This window comes from Aythya marila, assembly GCF_965140915.1.
Source record: "Aythya marila genome assembly, chromosome: 2".
In the NCBI taxonomy this organism is placed as follows: Eukaryota; Metazoa; Chordata; class Aves; order Anseriformes; family Anatidae; genus Aythya; species Aythya marila.
Genome location: NC_139043.1, coordinates 90,612,608 through 90,637,061, shown reverse-complemented (window position 1 = coordinate 90,637,061; position 24,454 = coordinate 90,612,608). Strand labels below are relative to the sequence as shown.

Sequence of the window (24,454 nt, the reverse complement as noted above, 5' to 3'; positions counted from 1 at the left end):
TAATATTTGGAACCTACATTGCACTTTTCACTCATATCTTATTTCATACATTTCAACAAATATTGCTTCTACATACAGATGGGGAACAGAGAAGCAGAACTGAGCATTATAACACTTCATTTAAAGTAAGTTCTGAAGTGAGATACTTTCTTAATAAATAGCCTGAGTGCTTTCAGCTTCCACTATGCTTAAGTACACAAGCACTCTGCCACTTCACTTTGTCTGGTTTTAGATTGTTTTGATGTATACCTTAGCACTTACATAACTCACTCTTTTAGAGTCCCGTCTCATTGCTGTTTGGACTGGGAGCACCTCTTGGTTGTTTTCCTGTACTAAACCTACTCTAGTGGAAATAATGGGATGTGGGAAAACAAGAAGCGATCAGTATAAGCATCCCCTGGTCTCTGTATAATGTACTTGGAGAGGGAAGAGGAAAATACATGCCTGGGAAGGTACAGAATGAAGAGCTAAGCAAGACTAGAAAGCTGGCAAATGTTAAAAAACAAAACAACAAACAAAACCCACCAATTTCAAAATGCATTAAAAATAAATACTCTTTGATGTAGCATGTAATCAACTCATGGGATTTTCTGTCACAGGATGTTACTGAGGCAAATAGTTAGCAAGATTCAAAAAAAAAGAAAAATGAAAAAAAAAAAAAAGGATTAGGCATTTGTATAAGCAGTCGTAGCACTTGAAGCTTTATTAGTTAGACCAAAGAATTATAAGGGTTGTGGCAAGTCTTTCTCTTCGGGGCATAAGCTGAGAAGAAAGGATTTTCTGCTTCATTGTGTAGCATAGATTATAGCAAGCCAGAGGCACAGGAATTTGATCTAGTCCAAAGACCCAGTCCTCCGACGCACCGGCAGAGATTGATGTCACAGGCCAGACCGTGAATTGGTTGAGTTAGTTGCTTGCCTGAGTATGTCATTCCCCGTTTTCCCCTTACAAGTGGTTTTGTGACAGCGCGTTACAGGATGGATGGAAAGTGTAGGGTCTGACGGTGGAACACCCAGAATTTCAGAGATTTTATGTCATTCCGTGTTTTTAAATTGATTGTGGTGTTTACTGGATGGCTTTTTGTTGATTGTTGGTGGCAATCTCAATAGCTAGTAGGCAACTGTTACTGAGTAAGTGAGCTGGGTGAAGATGATCTGCCGTGAGCATGATATGAACCTAAATTCTGTCTGGTCCTGCTTTGATGTCACTTTCAAGATTGCATAAGCTTCCAAAGTCCTGATCAGATTCTAGCTGTGGTAAATTCATTCTACTTTTCCTCGACATTACAGTTTCACTTTGTGAGGGGAGTCTGCATGTGTAAATATCATCCAGAGCTTTGAGGTGGAAATGCCTGTACCTTCTTGTTAAGGTAAGCTCAACAAAGACAATTAAAAAAAAAAAAAAAAAGAGAAACCAGATTTAATTAGAAAATGCATTTTAGGAAGAACTTAAAACTTTTTAGGACATAACTAAGAGTAACTAAGTCAACATCAAAATGAGAAAGAAGATTTCTAAATAACCTTTTCCACCTGCCCACTGTGGTCTTGCAATCAGGTCTTGGCTTCCAGTTGATTTCAGTCAATTCAGTGACTTTTTAGAGGTGCTTCAAATTATGCCACGTCCCTTCTTACCCATAGGAAGTTCTTTCCCCTTCTTCTGCTTCCTGCTTTTCCCAGCAGTCTTCTTTGTAACTGCAGGGTCAAATTTTGCTGCTGCAGCTCTGTCTTCCCAAGTCACCCTGAAGTCTGCAGTTTTCTCTATTTTTTGTCTGCTTCCCAAGGGAAGGAGCCATCTTACCTTCCTTTCAGGGCAGTCTACTGCTTCTAAGCGTACACGATGCTCAAACAGAGGGAAAAACCTTCTTGCCTTTCCTCCAAATCATATCACAGCATTAGTGATTTCCAAGGGCACGTATCAGTTCTAGGCAGTGAAATACAGAAAAGAGATGACTGACCTGCATGAGTTAGCCCAAGCTTGGGAGCCTAGACAGAATAGCTGCATCAGATGGTGGCATAAAAGCACATGCCTTTGTCTTGCTTAAAAAGCCTAGCTTGTTATCTTGAGTACAGTGCTGTCTTTATAAAGCATCCTAGGTAAGCCAGTATCTCCACATTGCACTCACTGCATAGCCGATCTGTCTCAGAGCAAGGAGGTATCTCTGTACCCCTGCCTACTTTGGGACAGATAGAAGAATAGCTGTGTTTAAGTCCAGGTAGCATTTTCAGATGTGCTGAAAACAGTGTTGTCCATAGCTTGTATTTATAGCACTTAAAAGGAAGACTTATGAGGTCCTTTTTTGCGGTAGTAAACTGGGCTAGAAATAAAAGCAGTGGCTGGATCATGAGAAGTTTGAATTTTCCAAGGTGTTTCCTAGATTAGCCAACTCTTTACAGCAAGAGACCTTGAACTGAGAGGGACCAATGTTCCCTTAGTATATTGCTGTAAGTATAACTCACAGATTTATGGGGAGCTTGAAGCGGTCTCCAGGAAGAGCCACACATTAACAGCCTGATGATAAAATTGAACATTTTTTGTAACAGAGTGTTCAGGCCAGCACAGCTCAGTTCAGATGCATTTATACTGGCATTCCTTCATTTAAGCAAAGCAGTAACATGAAGCTGGTAAAGTAAAGGAGATGAACTGTTTGGAAAGTGTGTGTGACCTGGACTGCACGTGAACAAGGGTTGTACATTAGTATAGTTACATGTCTTCATGGCCAGGATGTGCCTTAACATAATAGTCATATGCCAAAGGCTAGTTTGGCAATGTTGTGACCAGCAATGAACAGGAGAATCTTAGGGAGTTTGTCTGTAGGATGGAAATTCTGTGTTTCACTGCCTCACCATCTTGTCTCCATCACTTCTTCCAACCTAACTTGGAGTTGTTGGGAAAGAAGGATGATCCATTTTCTGTTTACTTACCATGTTCACTATAATTCAGGCTTATGAAGAACTGGAATATTAAACCTAAATATGAACCCAGCTGGAGCACATCTTTTCTTTGTTTCTCTTTGTATGCAGAGGTGAGCTTGCAGGTGCTGTAAGAAGTTCTGAGATAATGTGCTCGTCTCCTTTGGTGCAGCTGCCTATTTCTAGCAGAAGAATTGAATTAATTGAATATTTGAAGAATTGCTTAACTGAATATTTAAAGCTGCTTGTCAGGATACTTAAGATGAGAACTGTGTCAGCCACTCATGATAACAGAGAGCCTTGGGCCTGGTGGATGGGGGAGAACAGCTTGGAAAGGTGGCGAAGTGCAGTGAAAAGTCACCTCTTCAAACTGCAAGTATAATCTGCTGCAAAGGTGTGGAAATGCAAACATAAATCATTTCTACTGTTTCTTGTCTCAGAGGAGCGTGAGTGCTGTACAAAAAACAATGACTGTACTTGTAACTGAATGCTTTATTTTATGTATGTTCTCATCTAATATGTTCACAGTATGTACATTGTACATGTAACACTATACAAATTTCTATATAATGATTTATTAGAAACCCATATCTTTAGAAAACTGATATTTTACTGTAACATGTTGTAGTATGTTCAAAACTAAAGAATAATTTATATCATGAAGGTATGAATTTTGTCATTGTTTGCTCACAGCAACTAGTCATTATGTAGCTAGCTAACCCTCTGCAGAGACATATGAACTGAAATGAACCCATCTGCAAATTCATAGCAAATTTGAAGCAAATTAGACAAAGCATTTATGTTGTATGAAGGTTCAAAAATTACCTCATTTTTTCAGTGTTTCCCTAGCCCTCTTTTTGGCTCATTATAACTGCAGAATGGCTGTCCTAGAGCTTGAAATGTATTTAATCTTTTGGTTTTGGCAAAGACTAATGTCTTGACTAGTTGCAGAGGCCTTGTTGGCAGAATTAATTAGCACTAATAGCATTAATAACATGGTTTCTGCATACCTCAAGGGCTCCACGGTGCTGATGAATTCCACATGGTCCTAGAAAAGGAATTAAGCATTAGAGCAAACAGAAAGGGGATATAAAGTCTCATGCTCGCTTGCCATTGACATACATTCTCAAAAGCCAAAATCATAAGCATTTTTCTAGAGTATAAATCATTGAGAAATTTATGCTGACAAAATAGCTTTAGTGCATTTAAGGCAGCTATAGAGTGTGGGCTAGCTTTTTAACTTCCTGGGAAAAGTATTGCTGGTAGTGTTTCCAGGTTATACACACAATATTTGAAATATCTAACTATGACGAACAGAAGAACTGAGCATTAGTAGGACAGGAAGAGAGTCAAAGATGCAAAAATGACCTTAATGATATTTCTTGATGATTTACAGTATCTGAGTTCATAAGTGCACAGAGGAATGTTTGGCTTTGATTGCTACTTTTTTTTCTGAATATTTTCCCTTGAACAGTATTTGAATTTTCTGACATTTTTAGTAGCTTTTTTCTCAGGATTTTTCCACATACAGGAGAAGCAGAAGACAGACTTACTGTTAGAATAATGCTTAGCCTCCCTGCACAACCCAGGGCATGCCTGTTTGCTTTTCTGTGCATCTGTTTCCTTTTCTAACTTGCTTTGTGATTTGGTTGTGAGGATTTATTCACCTGCGTTTAGATATTTCTTCAATATCCTGAACACCAGGGTGTACTGTAGGAGAGCAGCATAATGCAGCTTTCCAGACACACTTCCTTTAGTATTTCTGTGACAGGGTTTTAGGCAGCACAATGCTATGAAGACCTTAAAGAAGACGAGAGAAGGCTAATTTGTGGTGCTGTGCAACTCAATATGTTTGAAGTACGACATGAGAAATTAGATGCTGAATGAACAAGTTGGTTGTCTCTGTTTTAGTGAAGGGTTTTTAAAGGTCTATCCAAGGCACCAGGAGAATTGTGTAGATTGGGAAAGACTAAGAACTAAAGAAAGACTAAAAGGAAACAATGTGAATCGGTCTCGTGGAATTCCTAATGCCTGGGACCTGCCTCAGCACCCAGGTGAAGTAATCTCTCAGAAAGTTTAGAGTAGGGGATAATTGCTGCACAATGCGCTATATAAGGAACTGATGAATTATTTATAAGGGACAGTCAGAGATGGAAATATTTGAATGCTAGCTGCAGGGCTGTTAGACTCTACTTCGGTTTGATGCAGTTTGATGGCTGGCATGCATGGCTCATCCAGCGTTGAGCCTAGAGCCACGGCTGGGTGAGCTGGCTCTTTGGTTCCTCAGGGCAGGAGGACTGGAAGAGGGCACTGGAGCAGTCAGTTGTGTTGTGTGGATCGGCTGTATCCTGAGATGATGGTGTTGGCTAGTAGAAGAGAAAGGTCAAAGGGAGCCCCTGGAAGATGCAGTGAATGATAGAGATTGACAGAGCATGCCTACCAGGTACTTTTTTGCACTGTCATCCAGGTCTGGGTAGAGGTGAGAGAAAGAATGGTCCTCTGACGTACTTCAGCATGTGTGTTTGAGCTAAAGGAAGAAGCATTCCTACCTTTCCTGTAAGTGTCTGGTCAGCTTAGACGCTAACTACTCTGGGGGCTAGAAGGGCTAATATTTAAGTTCCAAAGAGTTCTCAAGTCCAGTGAGCTACAGAAATGCATTTGTGCTGTTACTGAAGTGCAGACTGGATCTGAAGTAGAAATTCTTTCATTTCACATTGACAGCTATCTTGATTTTTCTGATGATAACTGAGGCATGTGTTTAGAAGCTTCTAAGGAACCACACATGAAGCATAACTCAATCCACACCCAAGAAAGTTTTGGAAGTGGAGGCCTTGCATCTTGTTCTGAGCCCAGTGCCAAATATAAACCTGAAATGCCAAGCATACAATAATTTGCCTTGACAATTAAACTGTCTCTTACTTATGAGACAGGGTGCTGACCTGATGAATTGTGGAAAAAATTTTTCATGGAAGATCTCCAAAATATGCTGTGATAGCCCGTGGGTCAACAAGCTCCAGCTATAAACAGTTGGAGGAAATTAGTATTTGTCTTCACGGAAAGAACTCAAGCCTGTTTATTTATTATGGCATTACAGGGATGGGTGTTTATTATTTGGCAATGATCCTAGCTCTTACTCAACTTGGTCTTCGAATGGTATTTTTTCTACCTGCTCATGCGGTGAACTCAGTGCTAAAGTTGGACAGTAAAACTGTTGTCTCTACCTCATGCATCAACCTCAGCAATAAAGTTCTCTATACGAGGGCTTCCAGCCAAGTAGCCTGGTCAGACGTGTCCTCAGCTGGGAAGGTGGGACACAAAATGCATCCACAGTGCAAAGCCTGCAGTTCTGTAACCATCTTTGCACAGGCATAACAGAAAGAGTACGAGGGGAAAAGAGTGAGGTGGAGGGTGACCTCTGTCACTTTTTGTTTTAACATTGTCAGCAGCACACTTCAGTGCCTTTCATCACGATCGATTAATCGGGTTCTGTGAAAAATGATGCTAAGCCAGCCTTATTATTTTAATGTATGTCCTTTGTAGGCTCTCTTTGATGAAAACAGCTTTCATGCAGTGGTGAAAACATATATGCATCATAGGGCTGTTTGTGGGTATCAGATGAACAACACATTTCTCCTGGCAGCATCCTCGGAAGCTTTTAACCTATGCTGGCTGCTTTACTGCATCTCAGATGTTATCTGGCGGGGCGATGCCAGCTCCTGTTCCAAGGCACCCGTGACTGGTTTCTCCAGATGTGCCTGCTGCTCTGGCCAGGCAGTTCCTTGGCAGCACTGGAAGCAGCCTCTTCAAAGGTTGTCTGATGGATGTACCAAGCCTCTGGAAGGAGTAGAGGCCCTCGACAGTGTCTCTGACCTGCTTTTGCTCAGGATTTTCCCCTTTGTGTGTGAGCACCTTTGAATGGAGATGACTTTTGGGCCCACTGAATGTACCTATGGAACAATGGTTTATAGAAACATACCAGACTTTATGCTGAGTCTGGGGAGTTGGTGAGAGAAAAATCAACAGTCCTCTCTCCTCACTTTTTGGCTTTTTTATAAAGATGCGTTTCACAAAGATGATTACCTTCCTAGGTACAGACAGAGCTCTGTCAGTAAGGTGGGATCTTCCACCGGTTGTGGAGAAATAGGATGCGACTGCTGGGAATTGAACACAAAGGCAGAGCTCTGAATACAGCCAGGCCTTTGCCAGCAGAGGAATGATCTTGTTGAAAGTTTTTATTTCAACAGGTTGACAGATCAAGAGAAGACAAAAGAGTTGTTCTTTTTTTTTTTTCTAAGCACTTATGGCTGTTTTCCTCTTTTTCTTCCATGATTCCCCTTCTCGGCCCCTACCACTGGCTCAAATAATTAACCAGGAAATCAGCAAGTCGTGACATGGGAAATGACGTATTGTGGTCAGAGTTTCTGTAAAAACCACAGATTAGAGGTTGGGTGCAGTGTCAGCAAACTTTTGGGAAAACTTAAAAACCTTGATGACTGATTTTGGTGGGTTTTTCAGGATCGTTTGTAAGGACAAAGGCCAGGGGCGTTTTATTTTGAGGAAAACAGGCATTAAGCTTTTAGTTTTGCTTAAAGAGGGCTGGCCCATCACTTGTCAGGCCCCAGTGCTCACCTGTGTGTTCCTGAGTCTTTCCCTGACTGCTGGGAAGGAACCCCTTTTCCTGCCTGGGGATTCTCAAAGTCTGCACGCTGCACTTTTGTGTTCAAATATGACTCTCCTGGCTTGAAATGGAAACAAAACAGTTTTAAAATTCAACATTTCAGCCTTTTTCAAAGCCAATAATAAAGGTTTTTTTGTTATTTTGGGGTGTGGATTTGTGTGGGGTTTTTTTGGTTGGTTTGTTTGTTTTTTCAATTTGTCTTCCCCCTCATCAAAACCTAACAATAAAACCACACTGCAATGGTAACTAAGGAGGACTTTTTCTTCCTTCTCCAAGGTTTTTGCTTGGTTTGAGTGCTGAGGGAATTGCTTTCTCCTGCCTGTCCCCCCAGTAACTTTAATGGTAAGTGTTATGGATATGCAATCTCTATGCAGAGATCTTTGCCTGGAGATCTTTTTTTGAAAGACCACACAGCAGAGCTTGAAAACCTCTTAATTGCTTCCTGCCCACTGGCTGGTATAGTAAAGTCAAAAAAAAATCTTACCAATCCTCATTACAATTAAAAAAAATAATAATTTTTATAGGTTACTTTTACCTTCAGCTGCTGTTCTGCCACTTCACAGTAGTAAAGGAAATGTTGGATTGTTGTGAGAGTGAAGTGAAACAAGAAATCTCCTTCCCCAATAATTGTTAAACTAGTGTTTGGAATTAATGAGTGTCTCTATTCGTCTAGATTGTGTTATCAAAAAGTGGAAGAAAAAAAAGTAAATTCACATTGTTCAGCAGTCCTATTGAGGGTTATTGTGGTATTATCGCAGACTAGTGGAATAGTTCTGGTTTTACTGTTTCCACCTTTTTTCTACTGGCTTTACTTGAACATTTTAGAAGGTTGAGAGCAGCAGAGTAGGACTGCTAGGTCAGGGCTCAGTTGTGCTGTTTATATTCCAGGTTGTATTTGAGAGCTTTAACCTTAACTGAGTTTTGGGTCCAAAATCTAGTCTGAACCTGTTATATATATAAATTCCTTACAGTAGCTCTAGTTTAAATAGTTTTATTTATCATTTCCAGAAAGCAGATACTTATGAGGTGCAGTAGACGAACAGTCAATGGTATCTTTATAAAATGATATCTAATTGTTTTTCAGAGATAGGCAATGTAGTTTAGTTTGGGTTCTGCTCACATCAAAGTGAGAAGAAATTTTGCCATTGATTTAAATTAGTAAAGTCGAGTCAGAGAAAGTAATTTTGTTGTAAGACCTGTACAGAGCACAGCATTAATTTTCCCATGTGGAATATGGTAAGTTGCAGATATGAAAATGTTAAGCAGAAAACATGCCAATGTGACTAAAATACTGACATTAAAGTCCTTGTCAAATTATTCAAATTGGGATGAAGCCTAGTGTTTCCTTTTTACTTAATATGCAAGGTTTTTCCACAAGATTTTTTTTTTAAGTATCTAATTTCTAAATCTTTTTGCTGCATTCCCAGCCTACTGCTTGTTCAGATTTATGAAAGACTTCCATGCAGAGCTATTGTGTCTCTGGATACTGAGCTGAGGATATGGGCACTAGAATACACGTCATGGTGGCACTGCTGTGAGATCTGGAGCAGTGCTCGTCCTCTCTTCCCAGGCAGATCTCATTCACTAGTACTGGTACACAAATCACCGTGCTTACAGCTCCATGTTCTCTTTAGATCTCACATCAACTCTTATGCTTTGGATTATGTTTAATACTAAGCATAAATACTCGACATTTATTACTGTGCAGTGCACTTCCAACAGCACTAATCTGGGAAATCCAGAAGAAGAAAGTGCTTCCAGAGACGGTATTAATGACTGTGACATTTATTCTTCCTCAGACCACTGATGGGATTTGACAAACTGTTCTTGCTTTATTGGTGACTCAGTACTGTGCTGTTTGTGAGGCTTCTCGTAGCAGTTGGTATACCAACTGGCTAGGCACGTGCCTGAAGCAGTAGAGCAGACACGGAGCACACAAGCTCCAGGTCACTTGGGGGCAGGTTTCTAAAAGTTTCCATTGATTGAAATGGAAGTCAGGCACCTAAGGACGTAGAAGAAAAAAAAATCTAGTCCTTGCTTCTCGGTGTACCAACCACATACAGCAAACACTTATTTTCCCTGGATCCTGAAAGCACAAGACAAGCTCTGTGGATAAAGTAATGCTAGGGATGTGTTTGGAACAAAAATCATTTAAAACTGGCATTTGAGCCACTGCTGGCAATGGCCATCTAATTGAAGGGACCTCATTTGTTACACAAGCCACACAGGAGCTCGTTGCAACAGACTGTGAACTAATTACTAACCTCGTTTAAAAATTAGGGGAATAATTAGGGCTTTGTTTTATTTTGGATGCCTCTACCTTTGTGTACCCAGTTTGAGAGGGACTACCATGAGAAGGGCAGAAGATTGAGGGCGGAACAGAGACTTAGGCAGAGTAACTTGTCCATTTAGTGTGAAAGGATCTTGCCAAAACCTTAGATAATAGGAGCAGGAACCCACAAAGCATGGTTTGATTGTATTTATTTATTTATTTATTGGACCCCTAAATCTACTAAGTCTTCAACAGGCTGGCTGGAGATCCCTGCATGGCTTTCCTCTTGGAATTAAGAGCAAAGGAAGCAGAGGTAGGTAAACCATGTCAGTTGTGTGTGTTTAGTTTTTATGTCTCTTGCCCTAGAACTGAAATTCCACCTCAGGGAAGAGAAGAGTCAGGGCCTGAAACCACAGAGTCTGTGCATTCGAACCAAACCTGAAACAGGAATAAGGGTTCAGCTCCCTCTCTCCCATGACAGGTTGCTTGATGCAAAGATGCCTTGAGGAACAGAGCAAGCGCCCCTGCTACTGCATGTGGCTAGGAGAGTCTCATGTTCAAATGCTCTAGGGACTTGTTTTGCTGAGAGGAAGATCTGTACATTGTATGTGGATAAGAACTTGTAGCTTTTCTCCAGGTTTCCCTTTTTTTTTTTTTTTTTTTTTTTTTTTTCTGGATAGATGACAGCTAGTTGTTTTTCTGGGAGGGAGGGAGGGAGGAAAGAAGCCAAAAAACCCTCTGAGGTACTGGTTTTCCCCAGGACAGAGAGTAACACTGCTGCATATGCTGCATAGAGGCTTTTTCTTTCAGACTTTCTTCAGCCCCCTCAGAGCTGGGACCAGCCCAACTCAAGCAGCACCGTGTTGTTGTGCTTGCTACAGCTCGGTGCTGGAATGCACCTGACATCTTCTCATGTTTGCCCCCTGGAAGGTGGAGGTTGGTATTACAACTGGGACAGGCCAATAAAAAAGGGAAGCCTGTTTCAATTTTTTTATTTTTTTTTCTTTTCAGTGTTGCTTTTGTACTGAGGAACTAAATTACTTCCCCAGTTAAATAAATTAATAAAATGTCCCTTATGTCCCTTTGAAGTATTTTCCATGGATACTGGAGTGTTACATCCAGCTCTGGGGTCCCCAGCACAAAAAGGACATGGACCTGTTAGAGCGAGTCCAGAGCAGGGCCATTAGGATGATCAGAGGGCTGGAGGACCTCTCCTGTGAAGAGACCTCTCCTACAGGCTGAGGGAGTTGGGGTTGTTCAGCCTGGAGAAGAGAAGGCTCTGTGGAGACCTTACAGTGGCCTTCCAGTGCCTTTAAGGGGGCCTACAGGAAAGCTGGGGAGGGACTCCGTGTCAGGGAGTGCAGTGACAGGACAAGGTTATAGTAATGGTTTTAAACTAAAATATGGAAGATTTAGATGAGGAAGAAATTATTTACTCTGAGGGTGGTGAGGCACTGGCACATCCGCAGGGAAGCTGTGGATGCCCCATCCCTGGAGGTGCTCAAGGCCAGGCTGGATGGGGCTTTGGGCAACCTGGTCTGGTGGGAGGTGTCCCTGCCCATGGTGGGGGGTTGGAATGAGATGATCTAAGGTCCCTTCCAACCCAAACCATTCAGTGATTCAGTGACTCTATGACGCTGTAGAGACTGAATTATACAGCCACATCCTTTGGTATGTCAGTAGGTATCTTCTCAGCTCCTTAGCAAGCTTCTTCAAGAACAGATCTCTGGCACGTTGCTTTGTGTCACGGCATAGGCACTCTTGTTATTAATCTGTAATTACATAACCAACACCTAGCAAAGACCACTTATTTCTGGTGATTACACAATAATTACACTCAATTGATTCCAAATTGGTAATTGTTAATAGTTCCTTGCAACACTCACAAAATAATAACAATATTCTGTCATTTAGTGGTGATTAGAATGTACGCTTAGGGGTCAGTTAGCGCTGCTGCTCACTTGCTTTTTGGCTCACTAAATGAAGTGATTATGACTATATTTAGTGTCCTCTGGCTTTTAGGATTCATTTTGCTGGAATTTGATTTCATTTTCCTTAAAATAATTACTGGGAATTACATTGTGTTTGGTGGCGTTAATCAGAATTTATGCTGATGTAAATGAGATGAGTTTTGAGCTCAAAGGTTTCCAATTACAGGGGAAAAGGATGTAGAAGTATTTGCGACTTTATTACTTACTACATGGTTTGTTGTCAGCCTGCCCTTGTGGGCTGACAATGACAGATTGCACTGTCAGACAGAAGCTCGAGACCAAGCGAGTCAAAGAGCCAGGGCTTGCAGTGCCGGATTGCTCAAGCGCAAAGCTTCGTGGTAGTGGAGAGGTCACTGCTTGCTCTTTCCATACATATTCCTATCAGGCACAAGGCGCCAGGAGACGCTAACTGAAATGCAAGCCACATGAAACGTGCAGTTTCCTCGACTGTAAATTTGTCTTGTTTTGCATATGATGGAACATTCTGAGGACACTTTTTTTTTGTTTGTTTGCTTTACAACTGGTGAGAGCTTTGGCAGGAGGTATGTTCTCCTCGTGAGTACTTCTGAGCAAAGATACGGCAGAATGTCAGCATCCCAACAGGATCCAGTTTGAATACAACAGAAAAGCACTGTCTAGAAGGGTTTGGGGGGAGAAAAAGAGACCAAATGCACTTAAATTATAATAACATGCTGATTAAAATTCCCCTGGCTTCTGAAATGGGTATATAATGTTGTCCTAACTGAAGAAGTGTGTACATTAGCTTCTTAAGACAGCTGAGTGAAAATGGCTCTTCATATCTCTGACTGCCCTTGCAGACATGCATACCTATGAGAGCCAATTAATCTTCTATTACCTTCCCATTTAAAAATGAAAATCAACAAAACAACAACAACAAAAACCACCTGCTTTATCAGTCCAGAGGTTCATTGTTCTCTTTTTTACTCTGCTATAAATCCATACAGTAGAAATAAATGTGACTGTCAACAGAAAAAATGAGAAATCTAACTCTCTGCAGAAGGATTAAGCTGTGAGACAAAAAAAGGCATTAGTACATCTCACAATGCAATAGACCTGTGTTTCTGACATACATCCTTTTATATTTGTTTTATTGGTAAGAATTATTTTTGGTTAAAAATAAGGCATTCTATTTCTTGCAGTAAAGAGAGTGAAAAAAAAAAAATGTTTCACAATGCTACAGCACTTTGTGATTTAGAGCCCATAATACTGTGAGACATCTGGATACTTTTTTTTTCTCTGAATAGGTTGACCCTTCTGCAGTTCTCTTGAGTGAAATCCTGGCTTCATTAAAATCAAAAGCAAAATTCTTATTGACTTCTGTGGGCCAGGATTTTGTCTTGGCATGTTTTCCATAAGACCCTTTCCTCTTTCAGACCATGACTCTGTGGAGCACTTAAACATATGGTTACCTCTCAGAATGTCTATTTGTTAGTGGAAAAATGCTCTTTAAAATATGTTCATCATCAAGATAGGTAATGCTAGCACCACTCAGAGACATCAGCTGAGAGAAAATACTTTTTGAAAGAAACGTTCCAGTTTTATTCATTTTATCCTGTGAACATTTAGCCTGCTTGCAAGAATCCAATGGGTGCACTTTTCCTTTAGATTTGCCTAGTAACTTTTCATCTCCGGCTTCCATAGAAGCAGGAGTGCTTTGATGAATATTGCTGTGGAGATAATTAATTCCAGCATTTCTTCAATTCTGTCTTAAAAGCCGAAGAAGGAAGGGCAAGTAAAAAATCAGAAAGTGGAGTCATCAGTTTAAAAGCACATGCCTCATAAAAAGGTCATGCTGTTGCCATTGTTCTTCCAAGGAAGAATGTAATTAGTTACCTGTTTACTACTTGCTTTTTTATGCTGTTCAGATTAGCAATATATAAAAAAAAAAAAAAAAAAAAAAAAGTGAAAATGATCTGTTTGCTTATACCTTAAACATTCTGCCAAACAAGGAACCTTTAGGTCAAAGGGTATTGTTGTGCTGAAGAAAGGGAATTGTGGATTACTGAGGGCACCTCATTAGTGCCGGTGGCTGCTTCTCTTAACGAGTGGCAACATGTGGATGTCACAAGCCAAGAGCAAGTGAGAGCATACTGCACCTCAGGTGAATCCTCCTAAACACTACCTTCCCTGCTTGCAGCTTTTTACCTCTGCTGAGAGTCTGGTGACCAGCAATTTCTGGAACTTCATTGCTGGCCACCTGTGGTCCATTCATTCCTCTGCACTCCCTGCAAAGGAGACCTCAGCAGAATTCAAGGTGGTGTGGAAATGAGGGGAGTCACAGGCCTTGCGAGAGAGGAGCTCTGTAAGTGGTTGGAAAAGCTGGGTAGTGTGGATCAGAAACTGCCAGTACCTGGCTCAGTAACACAGGTAGGGCTGTCCCTGAGGAGCTGCTACAGAAAGATGCATGGTACCATCAGAGGGCTACCTCTCGTCACTAAGATTTTAATTAGAAAAGCATGTATTTGTGAGTATAGTTGAAATAATAAGCATCATTTTCATTGTGCTTCTCTCAGAAGAAACCTGAGTGTTTTCTAAATCAACAAATTCCGCAGCTCCATCTCGGAAGCAGCACAGCTTTGCCTATCGCTTCTGTGCATACAGGCCTTTGCACCGAGAAGGCTGTGGCAGAAGGAGCGGCTGCTGTAAAATTTGCATTCATCTCGTTAGTTTGTTTATAGAATGCCCTAAAGAGAGACTTTTTGTGTGAGTCGGTGTGAGCAGATGGAAATAAGAGACCTAGTAATAAAATGTGTGCTTAAAAAAGACATAAAACTTTACATGAAGGCAGAGCAAATTGAACATGGCTCCCACTGACTTTTAAGACAGGAACAGTTGTACCAGTGTGAGCAAGGGAAGAATTTGGCCTGCTACTTGGGTTTTATGTACCAAGACGGAGATACTGGGAGCACAGTGTGTCAATAATTAGGGCTTTGAGGTACTGGGTATACTGCATATCTCCTTAGAGCTATGAAGAGCATACATGTTGCAACCAAAAGTGAAAACAATGCAGACAGTGAGAAAATGTGTGAAATCTTGTTCTTTTTTTTTTCAATTCCCTGTAACAGCATGCCATTTAAATTCTAAGAAGACACTCCCCTGGTATTTCCATTTACTGAACCCAGTATCCCAGGAGGGGGTGAAAGGGAGGAGAATGGGTGTTCACTTTTCCTGTCTGCAGTGAAGCATTTTCTCATACCTATGACTAAGGAGGGAATTTTGCAACTGAGAATGTTTTTCCTTTCTGTCTGCTGTGCTTCTTAGCACAGCAATAGCAGAAAACAGTACTCAGTTTTGGTCACTTGACTGGAAAGGGGCAAGAAGAGCTGCACGAGTTGGCCCAGTGTCTGGTAGAGGTGCAAGGGACAGGCTTGTGACCCTGCAAAACATGCCCATTGAGATTCAGCCTGGTTTTGAGCCTTTTTGTATTCATTGTGACTTTGAACTTGAGTCTTTTTGTATTCATTGTGACTTTGAATTTTCTTTCAGAGCAGAGATTGTGTAAGAACCTTCTCATATCTTCATCTCCTTCTTGTTCCTTTCCTGTGATCCTGAGTTAGTGCAGTCTGTGGCAATTTGCTGCTGGTTATTTCCGTGCTTCCTTGGCTGTGCTTTGTGAGGCTGCTGCACTTCTCCCAGATCTTCCTGGGATCTTCCCAAGTCTTTCCTACTGCCTGTAGTCTCTGTACCTGAATGCAGCCCTGACAGGTTGGGTATGAGCCCCTCAAACACTCAGCTGCACTTGAGAGGCTGTTTGTGCAGGCTGATGCCATCTCTGGTCTTCCCTGGTGCCAAAACATAATAATTTCCTGCATGTCTAGTAGTGCACCTCACAGTCTCTCAGAAGGCAGAGTAGTGTCTGGATTGTCTTGTCTGATCCCAGTGGTGGCACAGGAAAACCAGTAACCCTTACATCCTATACACCTTACATCTGAACAGTAACTTTAGGAATATCTCTGTATAAGAAGACACACAGAAGGAAGATGGTAAAAAAGTTTTTTTGAAATGTGGTAAACCTTAAACATTGTCACTTATAGGCCTCAGACTGTATTTGGATCTTGAGCTTTTGAATTTGAATTGAGGCAGGTTGCACAGTAAAGTGTCTGCCCTTTGATATAAGTAGATTAGTTTTTTTACAGCATGATATAAAAAGTGATAATATGGCCTATTCTTAGTGATGGTATCACCTTTAAGAGAGAGAAAAATCCTTAGCAATTCATGAGCAACTGAACAAGTTTTGCTTACGTGTGGCTCACAGCACAGTTCATGTCTTAATAGACAAATCGACTCCTGGATACTTCACAAACCATTCAAGATTATTTATATCCTCTCCCACTTGAGATTATGACATTTCCCTGATGGCAATTACAGCAATGGCCTACCTGAAATAGCAGTATGAAAGAGTCTCTGATCTTTCAATCTACAGAGCGCATCCAGAGCCGAAGAGCAGACCCAGCTAGCTGGCCCACCTGGTCCAGACAGCCTGCTTTGGGAGGTTGTTTGACACAGTGCCCTTCTGAACTGTGCACACAAGGGTGAGGGAGGCAGAGCTGTCTGCTGTTGGACTTTGAGCACAGGCAAAATAGGAAGGCTTGAAACAAATTGTACCTTCTGGTCTATTTAAATAAGGTAAATATTGCATAAACCTCCTGGGTACCTTAGTTATTTATGAATTCACAAAAGAATTTAATTCCTGAAGCAGGAAGGACTCAAACCTCAAAGCATTTTGCAACTGTGACTTAAGGTCGCTGAATAACTGACCTATAGATATTTTCCTTTGACTGCAGAACATGCATGCAAATTTCTGCAAGTCTAATCAGGGAGGACTTGAGGCTTTATGGGATGTGTGACAGTGGCTATTAAGCATTCTTAAAAATAGTGCTGGTATCGGGTGAGCTTATTTAGACCAATTGTAGTTTAATGTCAGCTACAAATTTTGTCTGAACAAGTATGAATGATGCTCAGATTCTTAGAGTACTTTATGTAACAGGGTGTATAAATGCACCCTGTAGGCCATTAAAACTTTGTTTTGAAGTTAAATCTCCACTTCCTGAGACATTTCTGAATTGGGAATTTTACACTGTCTGCTCCAGCTATGGTTAGTCTTGAAGAAAAAATGTGCTCCAAGGGTCTGTAACTCAGAGACAGAAATGGTGAAGCAAGCTAAAGTAAAACGGTTTGAAAATCACCAAGAACCATTTCAGGTATAAAACTCAATATCAGTTTCAAGAATCATGTTTAACCAAAAGACCAGTACTTCCACATGGTTTAAATAATTCTGAGAAGTGCATTATAGAAACTAATTTCAGACTACTCTGCTCATTTTCTGGAATTCTTTATACAAAAGTTGTTTCAAAAATATTGCTGTTTACAGAGAGAACCATATGGAAAGAGTTTTGCATATTTTTTTTTCTGTACCATATCTGGGATTGATTAGTGTGACTTGGGTTTTCAAAAAAGAAAAAAAAAAAAAAAAAAAAGCTCCTTTACAGTAGTAGCTGCTTCCAAATGAATGGATCTGATTTCCTTCTAATTCTTGCGGGACAAGAAGTAACCGTTTAGTTCATTTTAAGAACCTTCCCCCCATTGGAGTTTTTTGGGTTTTGTCATTCCAGAAATAGTGTTTCTAGTTCCTTGAGTTACAACTCCTTACTGAACCTTTTAGTAGCGGTAATGGATTTTTATTCTGCTTTCCACATTGTACTTTTATCAGATCTCAGTTCCGAGCTGCGACTTGTGTTCTGCGAGGTCTTGCCCTTCTTTTAGCCTTCAAGGCTGCACAAGGAGCAGGAGCATGACCATCTAAGCCCTCAGCTTACATCTGACAGTGTAGTAACACATGGCTTCATTATTCTTTCATAATGTATACACTGCTGTCGTCAGAGCTTGATCTCAGGTTGACTTTCAAGTTTACAGTGTTTATATCTAAAGAAAGCTGAATCAAAGTAGGATCAAAACATGAAAGTAGACAAGATGCTGTAACCTAGAAGGACTTCCAAATACACTGACTCACCAGGCGCCCCATTAAGAACAACTGAGTAGAAGTAGATTTTTCTTGTTCTTAATTCTGCCATAGAAAACCTTTTCAGAGGTTGTTTTCCCTAACTTCTCTTTTCACAGTCAAGTTCTGTACTGTACGGACTTAAAAAAAAAAAAAAAAAAATCCTTCAAACATGGTCAGAAGATATATAGCTATTCTTTTTTATCTTTAAAAGATAAAGCTTTGGAACACAATGAACCAAACGTTTAAGCCACCACTTGTAAACTAGCCTTGTAATAATGCTGCTCATATCAGCAAGCAAACAAACAAATAAAAAGTTAAAAAATTAACCAAAATAAAACAAATCACTCCACCACTATGTGTATTAGGATTTGCTAAACTGTTCTGTACACTGTTGCCCCCATGCTGCTACTCTCAGTGTTTTTGTCATGGTGTGGGGATTGCTGGGCAAGGCTGTGATTCTCTCCAGCATCCATCTTCATTCTACAGCAGTGCCTGCATGGAGTCTGGTGCAGAATCGTAATGGAGATGCCCATGTGCACCAAGTCAAGGTCTTATTAAGTTTAGGAGACATTTCTTCTCAGAGAGAGCAGTTAGAGGCATTAGAACGGATTGCTCAGGGAGGTGGTGGATTCACCATCCCTTGGGGGTTCAAGAAAAGGTTGGACATGGTGCTTAGGGACATGGTTTAGTGGGTGACATTGGTGGCAGGGTGATGGTTGGACCAGATGATCTTGGAGGGCTTTTCCAACATTGATGGGTCTATGATTCCAAGTGGCTTGATGTATTGGGTCATTTATGTTTGGTGCATTTCTTTTGTAAAGCAAAGATGTGGGAAGTAAGGCTAAGATAACTGAAAGACGGAGGCACCGACACTACAATTGGGATATGCAGGATATGGAAAAGGAAGGTGGTTACATCTCCTGAGCGACTGACCAGAGTGCACCTGTGCTTTGTGCCCAGAGAGGCCATGTCCTTTGAGACTGCCTAAAACCTGGGGAGTCTTTGGCCCAGGCTGAGTTTACCTTAAGAGCTCCTTGCAAAACTGCAGACCATTACAGCTAACAGATATGTTGGAAACTACAGGGTTGATAGCCTGCGTCTTATGAGGTCAGTGCAGGCTTAGAAACCAAGAAGTGGTAACCTTAGTTTAGAAAGTTTAGCTGTTCATTGTTGCCACAATCCTGAGTTGTCCTTTAAGGAACATGTTGTGACAGCAGGTACCAGCCCGTCCCTGCAGTCAGAGGTTCGATTAGGAACGGTGGAGTCTGAACCTCATCTAACTTTTCACCTGTCTATTTCTATTAGCTGAACAGTTTTTAAGTGCTCATCATTACATTGTGTATCTAGACGGATTTCCTGGATCTTGATGAGATTTCACACTTCAATTTTGGTGGTGCAGGAGATGCCTGAAATGTAACTATTGAACTCATGAGAAAACGGTTTTTAAAATTGAAAGCATTTAAGTCAAACAGAGTTAGTGATATGAAAAATGAAAGACAGTGTGTTGCCAAAACCATATCAGTGACTGAGGATTTCAACCACTGTTTAAAAATTATAGTCTGGGTGCTTACACTGCAAGTGTATATTATAGACATAGCCTGTATAGAGTAATATATACTCAGAGGCAGGATGTAAGTACTTCAGTAACGTAGAATGAAAATGTGCCAGTTGAAACCGCTTCACTTGTCATCCCTGGGTTGATGTATGCTTCTGTAATAAAAAGTGCATACAAAAAGGTTCAGCATACAGCTTGTCTTTTAGTCCAAGCTTGGCAGCTGACAAAAGATTAGGTTATTTTTTCTTCAGAAAACTAGAGGAAAAGTTGGTTTTAGGCACAGGAAATATCAGAAAATATCAAACTCTTGAGTAAGAGTTAGAAGTCTTCAGTCAGCAGCAGAAGAGGAAAATGGATCAGAAGGAAATTCAAAATGAATGAGCAGACAAAATGGAGAAGGAGGCTAAGGAGAGAAGCAATTTAAATAGATCAGGAGGATTATATTGGAGCAAGGTAGGTATCTTTTAGACAGCAGAACTCTTTTTCCCCTCAATTAGTCTTCTGCATTTCAGTAGCTCCTGTCAACTAGTGCAGGAAGGAGGTCATGGTAATGAAAATAGCTATTTTTGATTTTTCTTTCTCTCTTTAAGTTTTCGATTCCTGGAACATTGCCTGTCTCATGGAAATTAGAACAGAAATGCTGAGCAGGAGTTAATCTCTTGACCAACCTCTTAACTCAAGCATTGCCAATACAGAAATTCATTAGAGGTCCTTCAAGTAATCAAGATCCATCACTATTACTTAATACACCACAGTACACAGACATCCTTCATTCTTTCTTCAACTAAAAAGGAATGTGTTTTACATTTATGGCACCATACACGTGGCCAACAGCACTGGTCCAGGTGCCTGAGGTGTGCCTCAGGTGGGCCTGTAGCCTGCAGGGGCCCAGTCACAGGTGCAGTCCACATGGCAATGGGGCTCTGGGCAGACCTTTTGGCAGCATGGTTTGCATTAAAGTACTGCCTACACAGCTGCTTTTTTGCCCCAAAGCAGTAGATACGGGGTGAAACCCTGCCTTTGGCTATGTTAGGTAGACACAGAGGATGCACCTGTTGAGCTGCCTCTCACTGGAAGGCAGCCATTTCAAGCTGCCTCCCCTACCTCTACACCAGCTATGAGTTCAGCCTGTAGATTTAGCCTGTATTTCCTACCTCACAGGTTTTAGGAACTGCATAAATGACAACATTTAGCAGTTAGAGAGCACTTTCCATCTTCCAAGCTTTGTATGAACGTTAAGTAGTAAACATGTTACCATAAACATGACAAATGGAGATGGAAATAGCACAGTTTGGGTGAAATTGGTAACTGACTCAGCTAGAAACTTCTGTGAGCAGGGAGGTGATCTGAACTCAAGCTGTAGAGACTGAGAAAGATGCAAAATGGGAGGCAAAGAAATACCAAATTGCAACACTGCAGGTGAATGATTTCTATTCCAGTGTCAAACTTTGCTATCAGACTGGCGAGGATGAGAATTTAAGAAATCTAACAAGATTTCTTGGCATCTTCCAATTGTTTTCATTGCACTCTCAGAATCATATAAAACAAAACCAGAAGGGACCACTGGGACTATACACCATGATTTGTATTACACAGGCAATAGCATTTCTCTGAATCCGTGATTTTTGTTTTGTTTTAAATTAAATTGTGTCCTCTTAGAACAACTGATTTAGTTCCTAGAATTGCTAGTGGTAGAAAAATGTCCCAACTTTTAGCAAGCTTTTCTAATGGTTCATTACTCTTTTTCCCTCACGCAAATATTCCCTTAAAAGCACGTGAAAGGTGTGTCTATTAGAAACTTCTAATAGGTTTAAAATGCTGTCCCAAAATTTTGTTCTTCCCCTAAACGTAGTCTAAGCCATGATTAGTTTTCCATTTAGCCTTCTTTTGCAGTAACTCCCACATCTGGGCTGTCTTGCTTTCACCTGTTTTCCAGCGCTTTTACCATGCGTTGGCCGGTCTGTCTCAGAATATTCTTCAGCTTCTCAATTACCATTTTGAACTGCAGAGGCCAGAACCAGGTGTGGTATTCCAGAAGCTGTTAAATAAGCACCCAGCAATGTGATTTTTCTATTCCTTTTCTGGAGTTCTGCTTGTATTGCTCAGGGATGCCTTCAGCTTTCAAGCCCAGCAGCACCATAACAGCCCACACTGAGTCTATTATCTTTCATAATGTTAGGTCCTTTTCAGATTCACATTCTCCTGTCTTTTAAGTACATCCAACATTCTTTATTACAAGATGTGACCTTCATTTCATATGATCTAATTGTACATGAAACCTCTCTGGTTTATCCCCTTCTTTACTTGCCAGTTCCCCCAGTTGTCATGTTCTCTTTGACTTTGTCTGTAATTGGGAGTTGAGGAAAGCTGTTTTGAGAACTTATGACCACTGTTTTCAGCAGGATGCCATCTCCTATTTTGGCTGCGCTTCTCCTTTTTAATCTTTATGTTACCCTGGGCTTTTCCCTGCCAGCAAGGGTTTGGTTGTGGTTCTTTCTTCAAATTATCTCCCATATTAGAAAACTGATTTGTAGTAGACCTGGTGAACTTGATGAAAGCTGCTGTAAACACACGAGTTTCTATGGGTTTAAAGTGAGCTTGGTGAATACTTAGTAGAGTTTTCCACTTTGAACCTTTTTTAGGTTTGAAAAGTAAACAAACTACATTTGGTTTAGGGAACACTCTGAACTATTAAGAGCTAAAGGTTGACAAAGGTGTTGGCCATTTTTTTGCTTTGCTGTCAAGAGATCACCCTACTATGGAAATTACCTGTCAGAGGGCCTGGCTACTCATAATAAGGCAGGAACTAAGCTTTTGGGGCCTTTTCATTCATTTTCAGTTATCAGAGCTGAAGAATGAGAATACCCTGTCTGCCCAAAATTGGCAAACCTTTTGTCTTTTTTTTTTTTTTCCAGGTACTCCAGACACTTCCTTCCCAGAGGAAAGAATAGTCACAGTCAGAAACCTAGCATTACAGATGTTGTTTTCACGTGATTTGTACTGACTTTCTCTTTTACCTGCTTCTGTACGTGTCTGGCACCATTGCTTATGTGCCTCCCAAGGAGTTAGACAGTAAGCCAGAAGGGTGAGATTCAGAATGAGGGTTTTTGTTTTGTTTTTTCCCATGAGAGTCACAAGACACACCAATGCACCTGAGGGACCAGAACTGGGATAGGTGTTTATGTTGGTTCCAACTTTCAAGATTTTGCCTAAAATACAGATTGTCTCACTATAGATTTTAGAGGCATGGGAATCCAGTGGCTGGATGTTCTGGCAATGATTTTGTGGCTGTTAACAACTGGTGTACAGGCATTTTCTTTCTTTTCCCCACAGATAACATTCAAACATTTCTCCAGGTCATTCATAAAACACATTTTAAAAACATATGTCCAAAAATGAATCTATGTAGAATTCCCTCTGACATGGCTCTGGCTCATGGTTCTGTTCCCAGTTGGTTCCTGAAAACTTTACTTAGCTACGCTTTAATCAAAGTAGTGCATTAGTTTTTCTCTTTCGTCATTCAGTATGCTTATTTCAGCTAATTATCTAGCTGATAGTAAGACCGTTAGGTTTGGATTTTTCAGATCTCAAGGTTTATCATTGAAATCTGGAGTTCGGGAAGTTTACTTTGCACAGGGGGAATTTTTTGGTTCAAAGACACATTTTGCCACAGGCAAAATAAGTTTAGATTTGTCTCCCATCTTATAATAGCAAGTCCTTAATAATTAGGAAGTAAATACTTCAAGACTTCCTTCCTTTGATATCTATTGATAGAGCTGGTCTGACCTATTTTGTTTTGTATGAAATATCTAGATAGTTATGGCAAACAGAAAGCAATTGAGTGGGAATTACTCTGTAGCCTGGAGTTGACACATTCCCTTGAGAAAGAAAGGATGTGAGCTGAAGCTCTCTATAACAGAGAGGAGATTTTTCCCAATCCAGTTGGTATGTTAGAAAAGAGATAAGAAAGACAATTAATAAATTAATATCACCTGGAGAAAAAAAAAAAAAGAAAAAAAGAAAAAAAAACTTTCTCAAGGTTGAAAATATTTGGCACTATCAATACAAATGCATAATTTTGAAACTTTTTTTTTTTTCCAGCAAATTTTCTTTTTTTTTCATCTAATGTGGAAATTGATGTAAATGCTGAGTGGGAAATTTATGTTACTACCCATTAGCACTTGATTTGTACATTTCTGAATACATACTGTACTCTTACAAAAGATTCAGAGTAATTAGGAGACAGGGAGTTTGAAAAGCAGATGTTATTTACAAAAGGCGATAGACAGGAACTTATGGAGAATAGTTTGGAACAGAAGAATAGAAGCAGAGAGACCAGCAAACAATCTGTTTTTTTCTTCCCCTTCTACTAAATTTAGAAAGCAAAGCTGCATTTTTTCCAGTGCTGTCAAAATTGAAGTGCCTTATAAAATGGAAGGGATTTAAAGTAACTCACAAATAAATAGCTGCTGTAGCTAGAAGGAAGGAATAGCTTAGAAAAGGAAGAAGAAGAAATCCTGTGGTCTGAAAGAGACTTAGCTGAGTCTAAATATGAACTTTAATGTCACTAGGACATTGTTTCCTGAAATCATTCATCTGACCCTGTGGAAACCAGAAAAGGGAAATTTACTCAAAATCCAAAATGTAATGGAAGTATTCCTTTAGCCTTTTACTTGGCTCTTGATCATCATCAGTAGCAAATCAAGTTCAGTAAATAAGATTTCTGCCATGAGCAGCAGAAATGTTGAGTGATATGCCTCAATCCTCCTGATCAAAAACTAAAATTTTTTTTGAAAGATCTGTGTAGAAAAGCATGTAGAATAGATTTTGGAGTTTCTATTTTCTTATCAACAACAAGCACTGAAATTATTATTATTTAGGTATTGTTAATTATGGAAGTTTAAACTATGAGGGTTTTTTCCCCCCCACATCTTTTCAAGGTCTCAGAATTAGAAAGATGCAAGGATAGTACTCAGGCATTATTGTGGATGCATCTACCATGACAGAGCTGAGGACAAAACCAAGAA

General features: G+C 40.4%; 1 long non-coding RNA gene across 1 annotated transcript; it reads right to left on the bottom strand.

Moving 5' to 3' along the window:
- Positions 1-721: 721 nt before the first annotated feature.
- LOC309874290 lies at positions 722-16,354 on the bottom strand. The gene is made up of 4 exons (XR_014316813.1): positions 16,251-16,354; positions 3,920-3,957; positions 2,922-3,091; positions 722-1,920 (listed from the first exon to the last, which is right to left on the bottom strand). It is a non-coding gene; the product is annotated as an uncharacterized lncRNA (long non-coding RNA).
- Between the last annotated feature and the right edge of the window lie 8,100 nt (positions 16,355-24,454).